Raw genomic sequence first — 16,917 nt, forward strand, 5'->3', positions numbered from 1 at the left:
ATGTATAATGATCTGATAGATTTTTACACGACTGTATCATATTTTTATGTTGTGTAGATTGCTGAAAGAGCACATACTACCAGCTGACAATGTGATGCCAGATTCCCGAGATGAAGCAAGAAAGATTTTGCGAAACTTGGGGATGGATTACAATTCTATCCACGCTTGTCCTAATGACTGCATTCTTTTCAGAGGGGAATACATAGACATGGAGAAGTGTCCGAAATGTGATTTCAAAAGATATCGAGTAGATCTCCACGGGACAAAAATTCCACAAAAGGTTTTGCGACATTTCCCTCTGCTTCCTCGCATCAAGCATTTCTTCGAATGTAAGTCCATGGCCGCCCTAGCATCATGGCATGAGGAGAATAAATCTTCGGATGGTGTGCTACGAATTCCTGCAGATTGCGTAGCGTGGAAACATATAGATGGAACATGGTCGGATTTTGCCAGGGAAGCTCAAAATTTGCGCTTAGGCCTGGCTATGGATGGCGTAAATCCATTTGGTCAAAGATCAACATCTTACAGTGTATGGCCCGTTGTCATCGTCAACTACAACATTCCCCCGTGGTTGACTACAAAGAAAGGGCACCTATGGCTAAGCTTGATTGTGCCAGGGCGATATAAAGTGGGGAATATGGATGTGTATCTTCGTCCACTATTGGAAGAGCTACAACAATTGTGGATTGGCATAGAGGTGGTGGATATGAGCCGACACACAGGACAACGGAATGCTTTGATCAGAGGCATTCTAATGTGGACCATGCATGACTATCCCGGGCTAACAGAATGCTCAGGTGATCTATTCACACTCCTCACTCAGACACTGTAAATCTTGTTTTTTCCCATAGTTGATCTATTATCATGTGTATACATGCAGGGCTTCAAACAAGCGGATACAGAGCCTGTCTCACATGTGGACCTAGACTGAATGCACGTAGGGCACCCTCACTGAAGAAGCAAATCTACGAAGGTCATCAAGCGTATCTTCCAGAGAATCATGTGTTACGCGACGGCTTTTTGGGAAGAGAGCCACCAAGGATGTCTGCACAAGCATGGTTAGAGCAGAAGGAGATGTGCGATGACGGATTGTTTCCAGGGATGAAGAGACTATCTCTATGGTACGAGTTACCATACTGGCCCCGACTCATGATCAATCACTTGCTCGATCCAATGCACATATTCAAGAATGTGGGTAATCTACTATGGGACCATTTGACCGGCAAGAAAGATACTTTGGGAGCCAGAGTTGACCTTAGAAATGTGGATCGTATGGAGCAATATTGGCCGCAAACAGCGTCTGATGGATCGATAAAACTCCCTAAAGCACCATGGATTTTCACAGGAGCCCAAGAACGCAAAGTAAAAGAGACCATTCGATCTTTGCGGACCCCCACTGGCGTAATGCACTCGCTCCGAACGTGTTTTACTAAAGAAGGAAAGCTTACCGGTTTGAAGTCACACGATTGGCATAAAATGTGTCAGGTACGTTCATAGTGGACTTTAATATCATTGCATAAAATGTGGACTTTAATATCCTTGCTGCACATACTTTACAGTTTATTTTACCGGTTGCCATTGAGGGATGTTTGTCTCTCGACATCCGTAACACAATCTACAAACTTGCAAAGCTGGTGCAATGGATCTCACAAAAGGAGATCAACGTAGACTCCATACCATTCGCCAAACTAAATGCTGCGGAGCTTGTGTGCATGTTTGAGAAACATTTTCCTACTACAATGCTAACCATTCAGGTGCATCTTCTTGTTCACATAGTTGATGACGTGGAAATAGCTGGCACAGTTCATTCCAGATGGATGTTCTTCTTAGAGCGTTTCATGAAAACGCTGAAGGGATATGTGCGTCAAAAGGCACGTCCGGAGGGTAGCATGGCAGAAGGTTGGTTGGTATCAGAGTCCCTAGTGTACATTGGAGAGTGGCTAGACGGATTTGATAAATCCCGGGACACGCTATGGCAAACCATAGATGATGAGCGCATATCTGGGATTGTCATGTGCAATCTCGGTGTTGAGAAGAAGATGACGGAAGATCTAGAGGCTAAAATCAACCGATTTTGCATGCTTCACAATTCAGTGATGCAAAAGTGGATTTCACAATATGAGGATGCAAAGCAAGAGCGACAAAGGGCACGAATCGAGTGGAGACGGGGAAGGCGACCATCGATGCACTATCCAGCGGTTCTGGAGAGCCTACCAACCTTCATGAGCTTAAGATGGTTGCAGAACCAATTGAAAAGCGCACAACAATGCGGTGACGAAGTGACTGAAGAAGAGTGGGAGTACTCTCGGGGTTGCGCGACCAAGGTAAGTTTGCAATGTACGACTAGCAAGTGACTTTATTTATAAACGTTTGAACGGCCACTCATAATCTTTGTTCGTTGTAGTATAAGTCATACACAGCAGCATGGTGTAAAGGTCGACATTTTAGGGTGGAACGAATCGACAAAAAGCGTTTTACTCAAGATTGTGGAATCATGGCAAAATTTGAACAGTCTAGTCGACGACGTTCCTCTGATGCAGATCCTGTGGTGGCGGAACTCACTTACTTCGGCACGCTGCAAGAGATTTTGAGGATCGATTACAGAGGATTTTTTGTTGACTTGTTCGACGTGCAATGGTTCAAGATAATCACGGAGGGTCGCAACGCTACTGTGCGTAGAGGAGAGTCTGGTTTTCTTGAGGTGGATTCTACTAAGAAATGGACTGACCTAAGAGACACTTTCGTACTACCCGAGCATTGTGAACAAGTAAGTATGTAAATAGTTAACATCCCCCTTTTACAAGTTATGTGCTTGAAAGCTCTCATGTAAGTTATGTGGCTCTGGCAGGTAATATTTCATCCTACAAAGTCTACATCAAACTGGTGGTACGTCATAGAGGTAGCCCCTCGTAGTGCAAGGACGTATGAAGGCTACCATGTGCCAATCACAACGACATTAATGGAGGAGATCAGAGAAGATGCTCAATCAGAAGCCGCTGCGGTGGTGCCAGACGAGCATCAAGATGCTACTACTCTATATGGGGTGCATGCAGAGGAGCTACAAAATGAAACAGAGGATATGTGTTTAAACGGAGAGCTCTATATAGATATAGGAAGTTATGCTGAGTTATGCGAGGATGAGAGAGAGATCTCTTAAAGCCACAAATATTGTATTTGAACAATTTTGCTCCGTGTTGTAAAAGCTCTGGCTCTCTAAGTACCTTCCATGGTGTATAACGCTCTTTTCTACTCGCGCTCACATCTTTTGATTGAAAATTCTGAGTTTTCGACTTGCCTCTTCTATCACTCAATTCATTGCGTCATTGTATTTATATGCGTCATTACGTCATTGTATTTAATGGTCTTTGCGTCATTGTCTACTCTATTCATTCAATATTAAGTTTAAATATTCGTGTGTTTAATGCAAGTATGGATGATGAGGAGTTTCTTTCTTCTTTGTCACCGCAGCAGAGACAGTGGTACGTGGAGCGTCATCGCTCTGGCGCACCATCGCGCGTTCCTACTCCATCCGCATCTCCCTCTCTTTCGGAGCATTCGGTGCGCTCCGAAGCTTCGGCGTCGACGAGACGAGCTTCACACTCGTCTAGACACCGGCGCTCTAGTGGTGGCGGTGGCGGTTGTTGTGGGGATTCCGCCACCGATGCCTCCACACCGCCTCGTGTTCGACGAGGCTCTTTACCCTCCCCTTCTTTGCCCGCCCCCACACCAGCCACAGCATCGCCATCTACGCCAGGTTTTGCACGGCTGACTGTTCCTAGAAGCTACACACCTCTACCTACTCCGCCAGGAGCCACCCCACTCGACACTCCTCGCTTCGGGGCCCAGACGCCGGTGGAGACACCTGACGTCCGTACCCCCATCGACACGCCGCTAGAGACCCCTGCCGGGACACCCAGGTTCACGCGTCACCGGCCAGAGGGCTTGCCTTACTCCGTCGACATCAGCGGCGGCATCATCATGGATGATGACGGCAAGAAGGTGATCTCGCGCATGCGTGGTCTTTGCTCTCAGCTGTTTAGACACTACATACTAAACAAATGGAGTGAAGTACCAAGTGATTTAAAAAATAGAGTCATCAACATACTTCATGATGAGTTTCCCGTTCCAACACGGGATCAGCGCTTCAATGAAGACTTGATGAAGATTCGAATGCGCGAATACTGCAAACACAAGCGTTCCGAAGTGCAAAAAGCAATCAAGAATGGGTGGAACAGGCCAGATTGGCTGGCCAAAGAAGATTGAAAGAATGCGAAGAAAGCAGCGCGCGAGAATCCCGACAAGTGGAAGCAACAAAAGGATGCAGCCAGAGCGCGAGTAGAGGCAGGGAGCTCGCACCACTTGGGAAGCGGTGGATGGGCATCATTTGAGGCCGATTTTGTAAGTGTTTTCACATTGCTCTTTATGTTCGATAGTTTAGGGTTTATGAGTTTTTTAGTTCTAACATAATGAAATCTTTGTATGTTTTGACAGTGGTCGATGACAGGACGTGATCCCACACCGTACGACCGCGAGTACGCAGGCAGGAAGGGCTTAAACGCCCTGATGGACATTCTCAGTTCTCGCGGCGGCATGGTTAGTATTAGGGTTTACTCTTTTTTATTTTTTGTATTGTTTTATAAATGTCGTTATATGTTTATACTTACTGAAAGCTGTCTTATTTTCTTTTTTTGCAGAATCCGACAGATACGCCGCTTGGACGCGATGAGACGTCTAACTAGACGACGTCAGTTTAGCCGTAGCTAGATAGCATTAGTTTAGGGTTTCTCATAGCTTATGTATCATGAGACGGATTTTATACGTCTTTTTGAACCATGTATATTATTACATTTGTCACCGCAGTTCCTTTTGCCAATCAATTCTTTATGCCTATGATGTTGTAGAATTGTCATTATTACATTTGCCAATCAATTCATTTTGCCTATGATGTGTACAATTGTCAATTTTACAAACAATGCGTCTTGTGGGTGACTATTTTGGGTCTATTATCTACCCTTGCACTTTTTTTAAAAAGTGAATCAAGTACAATATGGTTGATGGGTGAATGCCCTGCCACCAAAAAAAAATTCTCTCGGGCGTCGCTATAAGTGTCGCTATTTATGGCTCTGTAGCGTCGCTATGAGCGTCGCTATAGTCTTCTGTGTAAACGTCGCTATATGCGTCACTATGGACGTCGCTATATGCGTCGCTATGAGTGTCTCTATATAGCGACGCTCATAGTGACGCATATAGCGACGCCTATAGCGACGCTCTCGTAGCGACAGTTTTAGCGACGCCGGGGGTTATAAAAACCCAGTGTATTTCCGTCGCTAACAGCGTCACAAGAGCACACAACCTCTTGTAGTGTTGGTAATGGTATCACCTAACTAGTAAGTAGAGATTTGAGATTGAAAGTTGAACTTTGCACTTTCTACACTCTTTTTTCATGTTCAGTAGGAGTAGGGCAAGTAGAAAACCATCAAGATTGCATCTAATCTAATGTGCACTGAAGAAACCCAAAACATTATCAAATCTATCCTAGGCATGCCTAATATAGACAGGGGGTTTCTGAGACTGATGCTGGCAAACTAGACTTACAAGGTGGTAGACCAACTTGAGTAGACTACTCCCTTTGATTTTTGAAACATTTGGATCACTAAAACACTTGCTCAAGCCCAAAATTGGAAAAATTTACAGACTTCAGAGAAAATCAACAAGGAAAGTCAAATCAGGCTAAAACTTGAGACCATGGTGTGGATAAATCCTAAAACTTGTGGGAAAATCAATCTGTGAAGGAAAAAAAAAGTCAAAATCTGGGAGAGTTTTATCTTAGGCACGCCGAAAACAGAAATCTCTCCAGAGAGGGTACTTTATCAAAATTTCAACTCACAGGGTCTATTTAGACCATAATATAGCTCCTAAGCAAGTTTCATCAAATTTGGAGTTGTGCAAGGGTAAAAACAACAAGAAAATTGAAAACCTTGACTACAGGATGGAAAAGGGTGACAAAACACTAGTAAACTGTCCAAACTTTGTGAAACTCGTTGAACAAGCTTCAAATCACATATAAGAACCTAGACAAGACACATTGGTCAAAAATATGTTGAAACAAGAAAATTTTATCTTAGGCGCACCAAAGATAAAATCTTCACAAGAAGGGTAATTTTCTTGATTTGACACCAGGATTACATGTAAAAACCCAACAAAATCACCTTGGGAGAAAATCACTTGAAATAGTGAAGATTTATCTTATGCGGGCCAAAGATAAAATTTAATTTTGACACTAGGGTTAGCTTTGTCTTATCATAATAACCCTATTCAAGTTGTCAAAGTTCAAATTTTGAAGAAGTTTATCTTAGACGCACCGAAGATAAAATTTTCACCAGAAGGATAATTTTCTTGATTTGACACCAGGATTACATGTAAAAACCCAAGAAAATCACCTTGGAAAAAAATCTCTTGAAATAGCGAAAATTTCTTATGCGCACCGAAGATAAATTTTTGTCATAAATATAAAATGATTTGGTCATATTAAACTTGTCATTTAATAAGTCATAAATTTTTGTCATAAAATATAATATCTAACTTTACTAAATAATTTTCTCATATTAAATTGATCATTTAATATGGGAAGATAAAAGGGGAACAAGAGTTAGGGTATAGATATGTGCTTCTAGACCTATCTCAACAGGAGACCAAAAGGAGAAATGGTTGCATCTCAATAGGTGTCCAAAAGAAGATGGTCTACCAAAGAGCAATGTACAATAAGTGCTTCTAGATTTACCTCAGCAAGGGACCAAGAGGAGAGATGGTTATATCTCAATAGGGGTCCAAAAAGAGGTAGTCCATCAAATAGCAATGTGCATCTAATGGAGCTTAAAATACCTTAGAGTTAGCTTCATTAAAGACCTCCAAAAGTTAGTGTTAAAAATTCCTTTGACCTTAGGCAAGCTAGGGTTGACCTTGAGGTGGGAATCCTACCCAAGCATAAGGTGCTTGTCGGTTTGCTAACTAAAGTGCTTAAAATGTTTGTGGGAACCTTGCCCAAGCTTGAGGTGAATCTCATGCTTAAATGACTAAGTTTCTTGAAGTGTTCAATTCAAAGATAAACTCTCAAGAGGCATAAATAGTTTCCATGTTCAATTGACTAAGTGCTTGAAGTGTTCAATTCAAACCAAATGACTTAAGAAGCATAAAAGACACGTATCAAAATCCTCCACATGTGGCCCTCATGATGTGCTATTGAATAGGCTTTAAAGGGGTCCAATGAGAATTTAGATGCATAAAAATAAATAATTAAGTTCTTTCTCTCAAAGAGGACACCTGTCCAAATGATATAATTAAATAATACGAGAGAGAGAGAGAGAGAGAGAGAGAGAGAGAGAGAGGGGGGTGGACCAAGCTTGAGAGGGTATACTCTCCTACACACACACACATTCTCTCATTGTGTAGAGTGCAAAGTGCAAGAGCTCCATCTCCTTTTCCAAGCTTGTTGAGAAGTTGAGAGCCTACACCAACAATCTTGGCTTCTAGAATGCAAACCCAATTAAGAGCCATGCTTCAATGCTTAAGCTTGCCATCTTCTTCATCTTCATTACTATACTTTCTCTCAAAGAATTAAGTTCTTTCTCTCAAAGAGGACACGTGTCCAAATGATATAATTAAATAATACAAGAGAGAGAGAGAGAGAGAGGGGGGTGGACCAAGCTTGAGAGGGTATACTCTCCCACACACACACACACATTCTCTCATTGTGTGGAGTGCAAAGTGCAAGAGATCCATCTCCTTTTCCAAGCTTGTTGAGAAGTTGAGAGCCTACACCAACAATCTTGGCTTCTAGAATGCAAACCCAATTAAGAGCCATGCTTCAATGCTTAAGCTTGCCATCTTCTTCATCTTCATTACTATACTACTATGCTATGCTAAGCAAGAAGAGTGATGATAAGTGAGGAACTATTTCTTTCTCCTATGAATGATTCTTCTTCATCTTCCCTACCCTCATTCCCCGCTAGCTCTCTCCACCTTCGAAGGTGTTTGAGGCCTTGGGACTAAGGCTTGGGATAGTTATGCTTTTTTGCAAAGTTTATGTTATGCTCGTGATGCATGAAGCTTTCCATCTTCATAGCATCACCAAGGTCACAAGGAACACAAACATTGTATTGTACCAAGTCTCTCTTGATGGGAGAATCTAAAATACAAACAGCTTTTGAAGGGGGAACCGGCTCCAAGTAAATCCGGTCCTCAACTATTGTCATGTTCTCTAATACTCTCTCTCTTGCAAAAGTATTGTTCATGCCAAGTTAATTAAGTACTATCTTTATATTGCTACCATCAATTAAGTTCACCCTCTATGTTCTCAAAGTGATCTGACAAAAATGCTCACTTTAATTCTCTTCGTTCCTCTATTCTCAAAGATCATAGGGCATTTCCATTACATTGGTATCAAAGCATTTGGTTTCTCTTCTCTTGCTTAAGAAGAGGTAGTTAAGTAGCCTATTAATGGTTGATTTTGTTAATTATAATAGGGTAAGTGGGATTGGAATCTATTATCGGTTTTGTAGAGCCTACTACTATGTGGGATATAATGCACACCTCGGGAGAAACCTCTACTACCTCCTTAATTGACCTAATCCGGGAAGGTATATCGCAAGACCCGTATTACATAAGAATCTAGTAGTTGATGAACTTAATTAATTGCACAGAGAAGCAAGAGAGAAAAATCAAAGGCTTCCACGTTGAAGGCTATGACCTTAACTTCAACAATTGTCTTTGTATCCCAAATCAAGGTGGGATCAAACTTCAGATTCTACAAGAAGCTCACGATATACCTATAGCAGGACACCCAAGATACATTAAGACTTACTCTATTGTAAGAAAGAGTTTCTTTTGGCCAAAGCTAAAGCTTGATGTTTTGAGCTATGTTACAAGAGGTTTAACATGTCAACGTACAAAAGCTGAACAAATTCGATACCCCGGTAGGCTTCAACCGATTGATGCACCACAAATGAAATGGGAATGCACATCCATGGATTTTATTACAAGACTTTCTACATCTCTAGGATATGACTCTATTTTTGTGGTTGTTGATATGCTTACAAAAATGACCCATTTGTTTCCAATCAAGACAATCGCTAAGGATATAGCTCAAGTCTTCATGAAAGGTGTTTTCATGTATCGTGGTTTACCTTAACGGATAATTTTTTATTGTGATGCGAAGCTCACCTCAAATTTTTGGAAAGCTTTATTCTTAGCTACCAAAACCGAGTTGGCCTTTAGTACTGCTTATCACCCTCAAACTGATGGGCAGACAGAAAGGACCAATCAAATCGTTGAAGACATGTTAAGAGCTTATTGTATGCATGAGCAAGGTAAATGGACTAGATATTTGTATTTGGTTGAATTTTCGTATAATTCCTCATTCCAACGCTCAATTGGGATGTTTCCTTTTCAAGCATTACATGGACAAGAGTGTCTTACTCCACTCAAATGGACAGACCCTCTCATACGGGTTCAAGCATCCAAAGAAATGTTAGATAAAATGCAACTACAAATCGATCTTATACTGTAGGATATTAAAACTGCTCAAGATAGACAAAAGAGTTATGTTGATCCTAAACGATCTATCAAACTTTTTGAAGAGGGCGGTTTGGTATTTTTTAGAGTGAAACCCAAACATAGCTCCCTATCAATGTGTAAGTGTTAGAAGCTCAGTGCCAGATATTGTGATCCTTTTGTAATCATAGAGAGGATTAATGATCAAGCTTACAAAGTCTTGTTACCACCACACATAAAAGTACATGATGTTTTTCACGTCAGCTTACTCAAGAAGTATGTACCTGATCCATAATACATTCTTGATAATTCTCTATTATCTACCTCTATCGATGGAACTGTTGAAGTATATCCCGAAGTGATACTTCAAAGTAGAACTAAGCCTCTACGTACTCGGACCATTATTGAACACCTTGTTAAAATGGTCAACATATCTTGAGGAAGATGCTACTTGGGAACGTCATGATGTAATGAGACTAAATTACCCAGATTTCATGTCGAGATGAAAACACCTCGAATTTTTCAAGTGCGGGAGGATGTAAAATCCCCAAATTTTGGGTCTCTTTTAAAAATTAGAAAAATAGATTCCAATGTTCATTTTGTTAAATTTTGATTTAAGATGCTTGATATACAGTATTATAAGGTTCTAAAGTAAAAAGCAAAGTTGTTTCCATGTTCCAGTAGGTCAGACGGACGTTTGGTTCAGTTTTGAGAAAATCCTTTATTTTTAGTTTTTTCATGTTTTTTATGCTTTTAGGGGCTTTCTTGCAAAAAGCAGGATCGGATCCTTAACCTACGAATTCTAGGGAAGCTATGGTTCAATTTTGTTTTAAAAAATTCTTTTCAAGTGCTTTTCAGTTATTTTAGCTTTTCATGATTTTTGGTGCTTTTAGTGAAAAGTGAATCCGCTTTCTTATTCTAGTAGACAAGGAGAACCTGTGGTTCAATTTTAGAAAATTTTGGTTTTTTTTGTTTTTTACGCTATTTTTAGCTTTTCATGCTTTTTGGCATTTTTGAAAAGCAATGTGCTTTTGAAAATGACCTAAACATAAAAATATTGATTTTAGTCTTCGTCAGAATTAAAAATGATCACCCAAAGAAAAAATGGGATTAAACAAGATTTTTACGGGGAAATGATTTTTATATAAAAGCAGTACCATAAATACGTCGGGACAGTACGAGAAAGTCATAATCATGTCGAGACATCACGATGGGGCATGGTCTAGTCACGGTTTTAGTAGTTGACCGGATAGTGTTAAATTAGTTAGTTTTACTGCATAACAGAATACTATGCTTATGAAAAATAACTCTATGCAATGGTTTTTGCTTTGAAAACGCGGTAACATTATTTGTATGGGGCTCAATTCAAGATTTTGTTTGACCATGAATGATGAGAGTATAAAATGGTTTACACAACAAACCAAATTGAAGGATCGAAAGTCCAGATAGGCCGAAATTCTTCAAGAATATGATACAAAGATCCGTTATCATCAAGGACAATATAATGTGGTAGTTGATGCTCTTAACCGTATGCCTAAGATCAACTCTCTTTTCTTTACAAAGCTTTGAAGTGAGTTTTTGGAATCTTTAAAAGGAAAATATGAGCATGATGAACATACTCCAAGGTGTGGATCCATGTGAAAATGAGGGATCATTCTCACTAAAATGCTTGCAGTGTGTCTTCCACACCCAATTCTCCTATTTTGAGTGATGAGCTTTATAGATGGAAGAAACTTTCCATAGATGATGGGGTACACAAGGGGAGATTTGTGTACTGAAGATGCAAACATTTAATACCAAATTCTTAATTATGAATGCCATGATAGTTCTAGTCCAGTGCACCCATGCATAAAGAAAACTTATGCGCTCGTACGACAATAGTTTTTTTGGCCAGGTTTACATGGGTATGTTTAGGACCATATCTTGCATTGCCAAAAATGTCAAGTTAATAAAGCAAAGTGCCTAAAAGTAGGAGGACTTTGACATCCTTTGAGGATTCCCAATGGTAAATGGAAAAGTATCTCTATGAATATTTTTGTGGGTTTACCAACCACGATACGAGATCATGACTCAGCATAGGTGGTAGTAGATTGGTTGACTAAACTTTGCAAATTTATTCCAACCAAGTCTACGATAAGACTCCAAAGTTAGCAAAGTTACTTGTTGATTATATGTATACATTGTATGGATTGCCCAGCAATATTGTGAGTGATCGTGATCACAAGTCTAACATTCATTTTTAGAGGGATGTGTTTAATGGTTGGTCACACAATACAACATGCATAACATCAATATTGTAGATAACCTAGAAGCGGATGGTCAGATTGATCGTGTTAAGGTGCTAGAGGATATGCTAAGAGCATACATTAGCAAGCCCAAGGCCTCACACTTACACCTCTCTTACACACACACCATTTTTTCACACATGGCGTGAACCTATTTATCTTGTTACAATGCCTAGACCAAAACATCTATGTAATTGCAACCAATGGACTAGGCAAGGCATAAGGCATCACACATTTACTAGTGAATTTTCTTTGGAACAACTTGATTATGCTTGAGTAAAAGAAAAATGACGACCATTGTGCCTATTGTTCCAAATTTCCTTTGCTCATCTGCTTAACTTTAGCTGAGAAGAGTATAATTTACCAGAAAGCAATAATAATGTTTCTACTACGTTTAAATGCAAATGAATATCTTAAGTAATGGTTGATGATCCTGCTTGTAGCATAATTTACATAGAAAATCCTCATTGGAATCTTATCTACTACAAAAATGTAACTGCTAGATGATATGATTGCACAATCTAGACTTGAAGCAATCACTAATAAGTGCTACATCTAGCCAATCGCCAATAAGTGATATGATTGCACAATATAGACTTGAAGCAATCGCCAATATGTGCTACATATAGCCAATCACTATGATCTATCAGACAATAGGACCATACCAAGTGATTACAAAATAATATCGGTCCTCAATAATAAAATAAATCCAAATAAACTTGGGAGGTCACTACAATTAAAAAATCCTTATCACGTGGGTTCAACAATAGCGTTTATTTTTTCTATAGTTTCTCATATTTTTACACACAAAAGGGTGTTGAAAAAATGATCCTAAAAAATAATTACAGATTGAATAAGGAAAGGTTCCATTTGTGAAAAATTCACAGCAGCTAAAGGTTTTTATAAATAATACTTAAATGTATGCAATACATAGATTTTACATATAGTGACCCCCTAAGCATATTGATCCTAAAAAATAATTACAAATTGAATAAGAAAAGGATCCCTTAGTGAAAAATTCACAACATCTAAAGGTTTTTATAAATAATCCTTAAACGTATGCGATATATAGATTTTACATATAGTGACCCCATGAGCAAATAAACAATGACCATTTTTAGCATTTCTTTTAGAGCAAGAAGGATGCAAGAACTAAATTTGAATACAATATAAAACCATATACACCCCCAAAAAGCCTACGAATAACAGTTTTATCACTTGGATACATATGAAGAAGATGCTAGTCTTCATAAATATTCAACATACTTCAAGGCTCTTGAATCAAACTAGAGACAAGTGAGTTTGTCATTCTCAGTCATGTTTTTTTGACATATTGTGCAAGGCTTTGATCTAGCACTTAGCTCAATTGCATTACCTACGGTGTCTCACTTTGTCGAATCCGATCTAGGTCTTGGGTGCTCGGGCTCTTGTTAGCTCGACTATGTTGGCTTGCTAGACCTCCGGATGGAGGTTTGGCGCAGGTCTACCAAGCTCAGTAGTGTGCAATGGTGATCTATGCTTCTGGTGCTTATTACATTTTTGCATTTAGTATCTCTAGCTCCCTCCCAAGCGTGCTTAGTGGTGCTCTTAACGGGTTTCCTTTGTGCACATTATTAGCGCGCTTTGGTCTTACTTGTAGCACATGCTTATTTTGAAAGTTATAAGTGCCCTCCTGTTAAGAGTTTTTTGTTATAGTTTGTCTCATTTTGGAGCCTTCCTTTGGTTAATAGTGATTATCTTCTTTCTATTGCTGCCTACAACACAACACACTTATTTAATTCCCTGATCACCATTCTCCTTTTTTTCTCAACTTTCTTGCCCTTTGTGGGTTATAATCGGTCACCATAGAGTGAATTTTGGGAAGATGGACAATTCTCTCAAGCCCTCGTATGTTGAGGCCGTGCAGGATCCATGTGACATGATAAGAAATCCGCGCTTAAACAGGTCAAAAAAGATTTAGATGGTAATCCACAAGCACATGCAGACTTAGAGTTGCGAGAGGGCAAGGCTGCCTTAGAATCATAGCTCAATCCAATCCAATTTGAGCTGTCAAAAGGAGGTTCTAGCCATCACAAGAGATCATTTGAGGATGCAAGGAGAGTTGCATCTGATTTAGATCCATCAATTGGAGAGACAACCTTTCAAACTCTAAAGAAATACCTGCCACAGTTGGTTGAAGTGCAGAATGCATGCACAATATTGATCCCACATGCACTAGTTAAAAAACAACTAGCCAAATTGTCCAACTCGTCCTTGGTGTTTGGCTTTTTGGCAAGGTGCCATCCCAACCAGAGCTCATCAGATGATTATCAGATGATTATCAAATGATTATCCAGCCTTGTGGTCCTCAACCATAGGGAAAAGGCTGACTATCTTCAATACATGACCAAAGGGTTCTAAACTGTTCAGTTCAACGACCCTATTGCAACTGACAAAATCTTGGCTAAAATCCCGATGTACCTTAACCGCTCCCTAATATGTGTTATACCATGGAACCTATCATTTGAATATTCAGAGTCCTTCAAGGATATGTGCTTGGTGTCGGTGGACTTTATCAACCTGCCAATCTGTTGTGGGATAATCTCAAAAACCTTGCAAGTACCTTGGGTACTCCTCTATTCATACCAGTGCACAAAAGCTAGGGACCGGAACAAATATGGTGTGCATATGTTGGGATGTACGTAATCGTCATACGGTGAGCATGATAATTAATGTAGGTGCAAGTTTAAAAGTGACACCTCTCAAGTTTGGTACGTTTTTTGGAGCATTTTCCAAGTGCAATGGGTTCAACCACTTTGCTAGAGAGTGCCATCTAAATGGTGCAAATGAAGCTGTAGAGGGTGGGGTAGAAAATGTACAAGCAACCATATCCAAAGAACTGATAGTTTCCATCATGGAAGTCAAAGTTCCAAAGCAAGGTGAAGGTGAGAGCAGCACTAAAAATGAAGTGATAGAATCTGGAAAGATGGGTAGTCATGTGGAAACCCCTCAGGACCACTCTACTAGTGACCTGAGTTCAAATGTTAGCAACAATGAAGCCATGCCAAAATTACAATTCTTTGCATTCCCTGTGATCAAAACACTAGTGAATACTTGTCAAAAAATTTCCTTCGTCCCTACCCGAGGACAATGGATGAGGCTGGCAACAAGTCTCTGTGATCAAGTGCCTCTAGGTGGATTTGAGGGAGCAGCCTTTGGAGGGAGACCTGGAGCATCATGGGGGATTTCTATATGGTGGCTCATAAGAACAAAACGGGTTCGGCTAGCCTACTGGCCAATTTTGAAAAGTCCAAATGGTAGGAAATGGGCATTGCTTGACTTGTGGATTGTTGGTTTGTGGAGTAGCACTCCTGGCTAGATGTACACAAGCCTCCAATATGCCAACACAACTTCCCATCTAGATATGTGCTACATCTCCCATCAAGCGGATTGGCTTCCCCCTTTCATAATGTTGTGTATCAATACCTCCAAGAGTTTGTTGGACCACTTTTCCCTTAAGCTTCACATATCCAGGGCTAGTAATGACGCTTGCACTTGAGAGGGGAAGAAGAAGAATCTAGTCTCCGAGGAACATCTCTTTAAGGACCCTCTCTTCAGGTCCCTTGCTAAGAAGGCTCTCTACAAACTGAAGCATGATGTGGATGCAGTAGACCATTGCGCTTGGTCCTCCTTGGTATGTAATATCCAATCAATTATAAAATGAGCAGGCATCTGGTGAAAAAGGCTCAAGAGGTCACAAACAAGGAGCTAAAAGAAGAAGTAGAGGAGCTCTTCAAAAGAAAGAAATAAGGACGAGGTTCAAAGTTGGAGCACAAGAGATGGCTTGAGGACAAAGTGCTTCTTTGTTGAGTTGCAAGCTTGAGGCCAAAGTGCTTCTTGCTGAGTTACAATTCTTGTTGAGAGCTTCTCCTCAAACCCAACCCTACCAACCATGCTCATTTCTTTAGAGCTCTTAACATCAAAAGAAGAAGGATTCTATTATAACAATCATTGATGGGAGGAGGAACATACTAAGAGACCAGAATCTTATGACCAAAAAACATCTCAGTCTGATTATTGGTCAACTGGAAGAATGCTCACAGGAGGTCAAGGAGGCCAAAGCCCAAGTGCTTGGTTCTGTTAAGTGTAGTGTGCTGTTGGCTGAAGCGAAAGCATTGGAGAGACCCATTTCAGTCGATGAATGTTGGGTTGCCTTACATGCAATGGGGAAGGAAAAGTCCCCTAGGTAGGATGGAATAACAATTGAATTTTTCAAAGAATTCTTGAATCTCGGAGGATCTTAAAATTACACTTGTGTAGTTAGCGAATAGGGCTCTCTAGAAGGGGCAGTTGGATGCCAACCTCAAAAAAGGGCTGATCAAACCTATTACCGAATTGGTTTGTTGTTCTCTGCTTAAACACTGGCATCCTATCTCAATGATGACAGTGGCCTACAAGCTCATCTCCAAGGTGATTGCATTAAGGCTGGCTCCAATCTTAAACAAAATCAGCATGTCCCATCAACATGGTTTCATCAAAGGACATTCTATTATTTATGATAACATCTTGGCAGTTACGGTCGGCATTGAGTATGCTACTTTCACCAAGAAAGAATTTATCCTCCTTCAACTTGACCTAGATAAGGATTATGATAGAATCTCATGGTCATACATTGTGGCGGTCATGAAGGCTTTGGGTTTTGGACCCAAAATGTGTTTGATAGTTCACACACTTGGGGACGGAAGTTACTATGAGATTCTCTTCAACAACAGGACAACGGGAATGTTTGAGGTCAAGCGATCAATCAAGCAAGGTTGCCCGCTACCCCGCTGCTCTTTGCTATTGGCTCTCACCCTCTGATTACTTCACTTGAGAACAGTGTGGAAAACGGGGAAATTCAAGGTTTGTCACTTCCCGGAGGTAAACAATTTTTTGCAATTTTTTTTCAGTCGGTCCTTTGATCTTCCTTAAAGCCAAGTCAGAAGTGCTAAGAAGATCCCTTGAGATTGTCCAACTATTTGCTACTACTTTTGGCTCAATGTGCAATATTGAGAAATCAAGATTGATTTTTCTCTCTGAAAGCAACTCGCTTGACCCCGTTGAA

This window comes from Adiantum capillus-veneris, chromosome 10 (assembly GCF_014529385.1).
Source record: "Adiantum capillus-veneris isolate H3 chromosome 10, ASM1452938v2, whole genome shotgun sequence".
Lineage (NCBI taxonomy): Eukaryota > Viridiplantae > Streptophyta > Polypodiopsida > Polypodiales > Pteridaceae > Adiantum > Adiantum capillus-veneris.